At 34.5% G+C, this 10310-nt stretch overlaps 1 protein-coding gene across 5 annotated transcripts in view; it reads left to right on the top strand.

The window, feature by feature from the left end:
* LOC116850999 (activating transcription factor 3) overlaps nt 1-10310 on the top strand; it is a 73022-nt gene that overhangs the window by 25590 nt on the left and 37122 nt on the right. For 3 of the 5 annotated variants that reach the window (XM_032829947.1, XM_032829951.1, XM_032829946.1), the window contains one exon: nt 6021-6292. The exons of the other annotated variants lie outside the window; for them this stretch is intronic. The gene's annotated coding sequence lies outside the window, so the exon portion shown is untranslated. The remainder of the gene's footprint in view (nt 1-6020; nt 6293-10310) is intronic. 5 annotated transcript variants of the gene reach the window in all.

Here is a 10310-nt window from a genome sequence, read left to right as displayed (position 1 = left end):
AGAGAGAGAGAGGGGGGGGGGAGGAGGAGGAGACAGACGAGAGAGACGGGAGAAAAGTTGCTGTGCCGCGTCTTATACGAAGCGTGGATAATCATCGGGTAACTTAAATCACACGCTACGCGGTTAATGGACGGCTATTTCACCGTACTCCGTAATTCCTGTCGCCCGAATAAGACGTTAAACGTGAACTTAACTGTAGGCGGTTGATCTGTTTATTTTGCGGGTGAACCCCCTGACAAACCTGATAAGATCGAAAAAAAGAAGAAGAAGAATACGAAGCGAATATTGATATAAAAATTGTCATATACAATCAGACAAGTTGTTCTGACACGAAAGTTGCAAAATACGCAATTAAAATTCACTCGTTTTTCCTACGATAGGACATTTCTGAGTGACAAGTAAAGAACGTGGGACGAAGAATTAAAAGAAAAAAGACCAGTATGAGACATTACTACGAACGACTTTACGAAAGTAAGAATTCGGGCGCGGCGCTCGGAGAGCGTCGGAATTCGCGTTACACAGAGCCGCGCTCTCGAATGTTTAATGGGAATGCGGAGTCTCCTCGGTGAGCGTGTACACTCATCAAATGTAAATTCGATCATTATGTCGATTTAATGGAGATGTATGCGTACAACGATTTTATAAAGGTTACGGCTTGGCGTGATTGAGGTCTGCGACGAGCGACGCGCGCGCGTCTCGTTTCTGTGGTCGCTCTCTGGTCACAAATTCTGCGTTCAAAAGAGAAAAAGAAGAGGACGTGGGGGAAACCGGTGCTAAATGTCTTATATTTTAGAATTTCGAAGTTACAACTTCTCAGGCAGCTAATTGTTGTGACTGACTGTATAAACATGACAGAGGCAATCTTCTTCTACGTATTAATGTGCGCCACGACTCTGTTGATCGTATATTTTGTTTTGTGATAACCAAAATATGAACATGTAGCAACATAGCTATCTTGCCTTGATACCGAATTTAGTTGTCCAGTAGTGCAAAATAAGAAGGCTACGTAAATATACAGTGTGTCCCATAAGTTCGGCAACGGCAAGAAAACTCGGCGGGGGAGCATTTTAGAGAAAAATGTTTCGAATAAAAGTTGTAAGGCTTAAAAAGTCGCATTTAATGACAGTAGTTATTTGACCTAAGATGACGTCGCCAAGGTCAGGACAAGGTCAACTTTGCTTTTTTAAATAGAAATATATATTTTTTATTACGGGATTTTATTCTACGTAAAAAAGCAAACAACTTTTGCTTGAAAAAATTTTTTATACGACCTCTATTTTCTAAGATATTTACGTAAATATCTACAAAATTATTGGTTTCAATAATTTTTTACTTGAATTCTATTAACTTTACCGAAAAATATTAAGAGATAAAAATTGCTTATTTTGTTTTCAAAGAGCTCTGAGAATTTTTTCAGAATTTTGTGTTAACTTTTTAGTACTTCAAGAAAATGCAAGAAAATGCAGTACTAAAAAATTAATATAAAATTCTGAAAAAATTCTCAGAGCTCTATGAGAACAAAATAAATAATTTTTATCTCTTGATATTTTTCGGTAAAGTTGATAGAATTCAAGTAAAAAATTATTGAAACCAATAATTTTTTAGATATTTACGTAAATATCTTAGAAAATAGAGGTCGTATAAAAAATTTTTTCAAACAAGTTTGCTTTTTCACGTAGAATAAAATGCCGTAATAAAAAATATGTATTTCTATCTAAAAAAGCAAAGTTGACCTTGTCCGGCGACGTAATCTTAGGTCAAATAACTGTCATTAAATACTGTCATTAAATGCGACTTTTTAAGCCTTACAACTTTTATTCGAAACATTTTTCTCTAAAATGCTCCCCCGCCGAGTTTTCTTGCCGTTGCCGAACTTATGGGACACACTGTATATTCTGAATTGCATCCCAAAATGTCCTTTTTGAAGAAATTCTACTCGATACTCTGCAGTATATGTAACGTGAACTATAGGTATTAAGTAAAATTTTCCTCAAAACGGACGTTTTAGAATGCAGCTCTGATTAATAATTCCAGAATCTCCGCGAAAGGTCTCTCCAGCCGGTTTTATGGGCCAATTACCTTTACCTCGTCCGACCACATGTCGGTCCATCATATATTTCAATCATTTTTAATTACGCATATATTTCAATAATTTTATAAATGAAAGTTGCATTTATTACCAGAAACAGTATATCATACATTTGCAAGAAATTTCACCGTAGTACATTGTTTAATTTGATTCAGGCATGATGAATTTTAATGGAAAATTTTGAGAGGTTCGAAAATTTACTTAGATAATACAATACCAAATCAGTTTTTTCCATTTATTAACTCTACAGTTGTCGTATGGGGTCTTTAAGAGAATATTATATCCAAAATAGTTTTTTCTTATATTTTAGATGAACCCAAAAACCTAATTAAACAAAGAAAATATCTAAGTTCTCAACATAAAAGGTATAAAATAATTTTTTATATTGGGGTCTCTCAAGATCCCATGCGTCGACTCGTGTTCAAAAAGTAGCGCGACGACTGTAGAGTTAACTGTGATATTATTCCGATTTCAATGAAACTCAGGGAAAAGTATTTACGTTTTAAAAAGATCATTTCGCGATTTTGCACACATTATTCCTCAAGTTAAATACTAAAAGAAGCACATGAGCAACATAGCCCTCAGGCTATATAACCCCGGTCTCCTCTACATTATTAGTCATATTTCCCTATAAAAGAAACACCTGTAATCTCGACCTGTTTCTTCACACGGAAGCTCACCCTGTTTTCGAGCCATTCCGCGCGTTCTTTTCGCGACGACACGTGCGACATTTTTAAATACTCCTAATTCACAATTCTCTGGGAGACTTGCGAAGTGCAAGCACGTCTCGCGGGAGGTAGACGTCGTCAACGCGCCGCTTCTCTTCTCTTCTCTCGAGGATACGCTGCATTTTAATTCCGCGCACATTTCCATGTAACTAGGCACTTGACATAATACACACGCGTTTCGCGTTGCACGGCTACGTGCGTTACGCGAACCGAATCGGAACGGTGTCAGCCGGGGGAGATCAAAGAGAGGCGATCAAAGAGGCGACACCCTCGACATTCGCGCTACCTAGCTCGCTTTCACCGTTTTTCCGATCCTCGCTGTCGAGCTATGCGCGAGCCTTCAGCATTTTCGATCGCAATGCAATCTTCCATCCTGCAATCGTTCCCAAAACGCATACGCGGACTAGCCGTCTTCAGAGTTGCCGGTTTTCGTCGTCGTCTCACAAATTCGCGCCCGTATGACGGCTCTCCGGGAAGAGTGAGGAAGATATGCGGGTCCGAAGAAGACCCTCAATCTCCATTAATTGTCGGCCGTCGCTTTCGTTGCTAACCATTTCCCCGAAAGCAACCGGCAGCCCCAATTCGGAAACGAGTCTGATATCAGAAGCTTGAACCCGCCCACAATTATGACTGATTAATTTATAATTACGGTGCACTGAAAAGAATATCGGACAGAAAGATCCAAGTTCCTGGATTACGCAGATTTTGCCGTGCGAACTGCAATCGAACGAAACTCAGATTTAACCAATAATTTTATGGAGGATTTTGAACTGCTAAATTTTATCGACATACAGAAAAATACATAGTCAATATGCTACATGTTACAAATGACAAATTGCTTTTCTTAACAGTAAAATAATATTTTTTGTGTGCTAAGAAAAAAATACTTCGTGTTTGTAACTATAATCACAATAAGAGAAATAATTGCTATAAATTATGGTCAGGAAAATTATTTTTTTATTAAATTCTACTATTATTTTTAATGATAATAGCATTATATGCATATTTAGTATTACTATTTTACTACGAAAAATATGGTTGGGGTAAAAAATAATAATTTTAGTTAGAACAACCATTTTTTCTCTCAGTGTGCAATGAAAGATAGTACCAAAACTGAAACATAGTCTTATGCATCATATAATTGTTTTATAATAATTTTAACTATCAAGAGATTGATTTAACTGCTTAATACAAGCAATTTCATCCCTAAAAAATCTAATTAAATCAGATGCTAAATACGACTATTAATATATCGACTCAATTTTATGATCGGCTTATTAAATAAAATTTTTAGCTTATTAAATTAAATTTTTAGCTTATTGAATTAAATTTTATACACTGAGAGAAAATATCTGAAAAATAATAAAATATTGATTTGTTGTATACTAATAACATATTTACTTAAATTTAAATTCTTTTAAATAGAATGAACAATTACTCTTATGAAAAGCACCGGTAGTGTTTTAGAAAAATATATTTTTTCTCATTTGAAAGAAATTTTTTCTTTAATGTAAAAATATGCATATAGTACGAGTAAATATGTTATTAGTATAAATATTTCTTATTTTTTAAATATTTTCTTCCTCAGTGTGCAAATAAGAAATTTGAGCAACTCGGAAATTTCACTGAAAGAATCAAGACAGTTCATTTATCATGCATAACCTTGAAAATTGAGTTAAAAAAAGTTGAATTCGTTTAATCCGACCTGAATTTTTCAGTTAATTCTGTTACAAAGTACGAAAACACGATCTGGTCGACAAACGTCATCAATATTTCGCGTTCCGAAACTTCGCTTGCTTTTCGAGTTTTTGGACAGTGAACAAGCATCGCCGTTTCCGGATACGATATCGCGGAATCCCGAAAACTCCAACAGAAATAGTCTATCGACGATGTGTTTCACGTTGGCGGATGATAATGACACCACAGTTTATCTCTCTTTCTTTCTCTCCGAGGAGAACCGTTTGTCGGGTAATAGACGTGTGCCGCATTGTTTCCCATTGCGACGTCGTAAACCCACGAAAATCCCGACGGACGTAATAGGTAATTTGACGTTGGCGGAAATTATATTCGTTGTTCGTTGGTACCTCGACCAGCCCACGACACCCACCTGCGGTCGTTCTCCGCCCGCGCGAGTCTTCCCAAATCGCTTCATTTTCGCCTTCACATATATAAGAGAATTCGAAGGTGCATCGTCACCCCTCCCCCTTACCCCAGTGCAATTCTCGTTTAAAAATATTATTTTTACATCTCGCGCAGGAAGAGAGAGAGAACATCTTGAATTTTTTGTATTTTCCTCGTCTGTGCAAATGGAATTTTAGCATTACTACCGACGATTTTGACCACCTATTTTTACTAATGCGATCGAAATTACTATTGATGATTAGTCGATTAAAATTTTTTTCGGTAAGAATAATTGCCAAATCAATAACCAACATTAATTAACGGTCATACATGTAAACAGAAATAATTTATTCAACTGATGAAATTACTTATTAATCAAGTATAACGAATCATATCAAAATTCAGAGGATTTTACAATGAAAATTGTTATAGAATTTTGCAAAAATAGGTCGACATTTTACAGTAATTGACTATCCTTTTATTTCATAAGTTCTATTTATACTTATAGTTCTATTTATATTTTAGTAATTAAAAAATCTGCTATGCTTTTAGTGAAATTTATTATTTCTGGCGATATAAACTTTACTGACAGACTATTTCTGCACTAATAAAGTCGCAAAATTGAAAAGAATTTCAAAATTTGAAAAGAATACGAACACTGCTAAAAACGTAGCAAAATTGCAAGCAATTTGGAATTTTTTTCAAAAAATATGAAAGGCTATAACATTCTCTCTGTCTAAAGAAGAAAAATATTAGTTGATTCACTAAACGACCGAGAGACTCGCGGTGAGACATTTCCCCATAAGACAATTTCTCTCTCAACATGCTTGCACATTATATATTCTATTATATATTCTCTAACAACAGAAAAAAGGGGGATTATTAGTGTGAATTTTATTCAGTGTGATAAACAATTTGTTACAATATTAGATTGCATCCTAAAAGCTACTTTTCGAGGAAAATTTCCATAGTAATCCATAGTATATAAGGCGTGTACTGTGGATTTTCAGTAAAATTTTCCTCAAAAAGGGTTGTAACTTAAAAGTATAATGTTGAAATTTTGTTTCTTTTTTGTTGTTTAGAATGGAATGTTAGGCAATCGCGCGCGTAAGGATGCAAGGTCGCAGGCACACACATAACACAGACGCGTGGTCTGTTCATACGCACGTACGCAGGGCGCGCGGTCACACATGCGTGAAGCTCGTCCACGAGCGTGGACAGGAAGCATAAATTTCGTGTGCGAACGCCAAACATAGTGCCGTGAGAGGACACAACGTGCGTGTGCGAGTTTCCTACGCTTTCGTGGAGCTTCGCAGAGAACCGCGTCCACGCCTTGCGGGAGCCGGAGAGTGTCGTAAGTTCATAAAAAGTGTACGACCGTTTTTTTTTACATGCGACGTTTTTTTACGTGATACAGTTTCCAAATGTTATACCCTTCATGTCGCGAAGGAGCTCTTACTGCTCTCGAAAATACGAGATAGATTTTTCTTTGAGAGTCAGTCGCGCGTTACTTGTTGTCTCGCGATTTCTCAATTTCTTAACTAATAAATGTAGCATTCTTTCGTTATAGACTTTTGTGTAAAATCACTGCTTGTGAAGCTTGAATTTTTCTATATAAATGTACAAGTTTTAAAAGTTTTTGAGATAGGAAAATTTAGACGGAAATATCTAAAATAAAATAATTACTTACTTTCATGATTATTAAATATTATTGAATTTTCGTATAAAATCATAATTAAAATTCTATATAATTTTCTATATAAATATTTTCTATATAAATATATAAATTCGAACATTTTTTTTAGATAAAAATGTTCAGTTGGTAAGACTCGAAGTGAAATAATTATTTTTTCATTATTATTGAACATTATTAAAATCTCGTATAAAATATATTTAATTTTCTATACATTGAAAAAAATATCTAAAAAATAAAGAATATTTATTCGGTATAAGTATTATAATATATAGCTTAAATCTAAATCTTATTATTTAAATAGAATAAACAATTACTTCTGAGGATTTAATGCTTAAAAAATATATATTTTTATTTAAAAAATATACTTTATATGTTTTATTTAAAACATTATATTTATATTTTTATTTATATTTATTTTTAAATTTATATTTATTTATATTTATATTTTTTATTATAAGTTAATATGTTACTAGTATCCATCGAATAAATATTTTTTTATTCATAGATATTTTTTTTTCATTGTAGAAATATATAAACTCAGTAATTTTTCACGGTTAACAGAAAAAAATATTGTAGTAAAAATTATAACCAAAGTTTTGTAATTTTGGAGCATAGAGAATTATACCTGAAATTATATATTTAATTATAGATATAGTATTACATGTTTATAAATACTTATGTACATTTGACTTTTTATTACAAGATCATTATAATTACTTAATGTGTATTATATCGTATATCAAGTAGATATCATCAAATTTACTATTTTTGTAGTAATTTTTGCTATCATTTAGCAGTATAGTCTAGCATTAAAAAAAATATTAACGCAATTTTTACTACTATATTTTCCCCGTGTGTGTAGAAAAATTTAAATGTAAATATTTGAAATGGAATAATTCATTCTTAAAATTATTTTTTATTAAAAAGTCTTGTCACTATTTTGCATCGAATCTTTTAATACTTCTACTATATAAAATTCGCGATTGTTACATTATCGCGTATAGAAAGATAAAGATGTCGGGTTACCGTCAAAGGAGACGGATACTTAACATCGAATTAACTCTTGCCTCCAATTTGCAACGGTGCGTCGACGCGAGGTGCAAAAGTGCCGCGGCACGTCGCGAGTGTCGTCACGGGTCGCGGCGCAAGTAAAAAGTAGAGGAAAAGGACGGCAATTCTCTGTAATTAAAGCGGCATAATTAGAACGGATAGCGTCGCGTCGTGTCGTGCCGCGTTGCTCGTCTTCATCACCGCCGCTGTGTCGGGGGCCTTTGTGTTCCTTTCTTCCTCCTCCTCGCCCCCGTTCAAGAGAGGCGGAGCGAAAATAATCCTGTCCTCTTTAAGCGCGACATGAATTTCACTTAATCACACGTCGCCAATTTTTGCCAGTTTTTCGCGTAACCGGCTTTCATGTTTCAACTGGTTCGCCCGAGAAGAAACGATTTTCGAGCGATTTTCTTCGATTTAGCAGACGTGTTAACCCTTCTCTTGTTAGACGAAATCTTCACTCTTCCGCCGATTTCGCGGGTGCGTGGATCTCGTCTCGTGTAATTTTAATTAATCCGAGACGCACACGTAAGGTAAATGTCTCCTGACTGAGCTAATAAGAAAGCACGATTAGTTTTGCGTTATTTATTAATAAATAATAGAATTACTAATAAAACTGACGTTTACATAAAACTTTACTTTCTGTCAATGATCGATAAATAATAGGAAATTAAATATAATCAATTAATATCAATTATAATTTTAGTGGAATATTAGATTATGTCGATTATATCGTTAATTGAACTGAAAAATTAATCATGTTTTAGTTACTGAACAATATAGACTCAATAATCGAATGCTCATTAAATAATATTATAATATAGTGTATCTTTTAACAAAAAGGGCTTTTTAGAGATATTAATTTGTAAAAATTTACAAGTATATTATTTTCCGCATAGATATTTTCCAGGATTTTCCCAGATGCATCATAGATTCCGATTAGAATGGCAAAATTTGTCTCAAAATTGATTATTCTACTACGATGGTAATTGAGAACTTCATTTTGAACCCAAACATGGGGGTTCTCTGTCTAAAATTAAAACAAAAATACAATGGTTACTCGTGCTTTTTTTTCAGTTGGTAATATTTCCAGTCGGTATACTTTTATGACATCAAATAGAGAATCCCATTTTTACACCAACTATTGTATTCAATAGAATAAAATAACTATTTCATATTTTATATTTTATAATAACTATTTTATATTTTATTAAATAGAATAATATATAAAAAATAAGATATTTTTAAAATATTGATTTAAAAATTTTAATATATTTAAAATATATTTTACTGAATAATAAAATTATTTGGAAAATCAATATGTTTTATTTAATTCTAACGTAAAACAAAGACCAGAAGAAAATATTAGGAAAACATTTTGAGTTTTTTTTTTTACTTGGAATTGCATGTTGAGAACAGGATCAGAATCCATAATTATTTTGGAAAATCGAGCTGATTCCCAATTAGATGCCAAGAAATTTTTTATACGGATAACTTAGGATTATGTCCTAAATTAGGACACGTTCTCAATCGATGGGATATTTGCCTTACTTGACCTCGAGCCTCGAAAGTTTCCTCGAATTAATCGTGTTGCAATCTCGCGCGCGTTTTCAAGTTGCTCGGGAGGCATCCTCGAGAGTCACCTATCATTCCTTCTCTATCTCTCTTTCTCTCTCAAATATGAGATCCGTATTTTTAGAAAGTAACAGCGCGCGACAGCACTTTGTAGTATCGCGACTCCCTCCCGCGTAATCCCTCTTCTTGCGCCCCCTCCAGCCCCCTCTGCCCCTAGGAAGGCATTGACCTTTTGAACTCTTTTCTCTCTCGCGCTCGGCGACCTCGGCGCGCTACTCCCTCGTTGCGTGAAATTCTCGAACGGCGCGCATATTGTCGTTCCCCTGCGAGACAGGTTCGTGCTTTATCGCCGTTGCCACAGCCTCGCGACCGAAGGACTTCCTCCTGAGGCTGCGACGAGGCACGCGCGACGAGTACATTCCAGGAGGAAACGCAAGTCGCGGGACGATCGTCTTCTCGATCAATCGGCCTTCCTTTCAGCCGGAGGGTGCAATTGGCGTCGTCGAGGTGTCGCTTTCACACTGCATACCATGATGCGCAACCGCGATCTGAGAAAATCTGTGTAATCCTGCATATCAAGGCTCGATAGCATCTGATCCGGCTTGATTTATTAGAGAATACAACCTGGCTCGTTGCTTATCCGCTTCGACAAAATCAAACTCGACTTTAGGGCTGTATTCTTGAAAAATATCGTATACGATATTTCGATGAAAAGCTGTAGTATATGTAACATGAATTATAGATTTTCATAGAAATATCGAATGCGATATTTTTCGAGAATAAAACTCCAAGTCCGGATTACTCCAACTATAAAGATTCTTTGGATCTCATTGGGATTCAATCCAATTTTCTACAATAATTATTGATTCTGATTAGAAATGTTTCCAACGTGCGGTTCTAAATGACAAAGTATTTTCAATATTTTGGCCTTTATTTTACATTTTATATTGAATTAAATGATGACTTTCTAAATCATTTTGTTATTCAATAAAATAACTTATGGTTAGAATGGAATAATTAATTTTTGGGAGATATATATATATATATATATATA

This window comes from Odontomachus brunneus, unplaced genomic scaffold (genome assembly GCF_010583005.1).
Source record: "Odontomachus brunneus isolate Ranch 3 - 2012 unplaced genomic scaffold, Obru_v1 Obru_scaffold_164, whole genome shotgun sequence".
NCBI classification, from domain to species: Eukaryota; Metazoa; Arthropoda; class Insecta; order Hymenoptera; family Formicidae; genus Odontomachus; species Odontomachus brunneus.
Note: the sequence above shows the minus strand (reverse complement) of the source record. Positions and strands in the feature narration are given on the sequence as shown.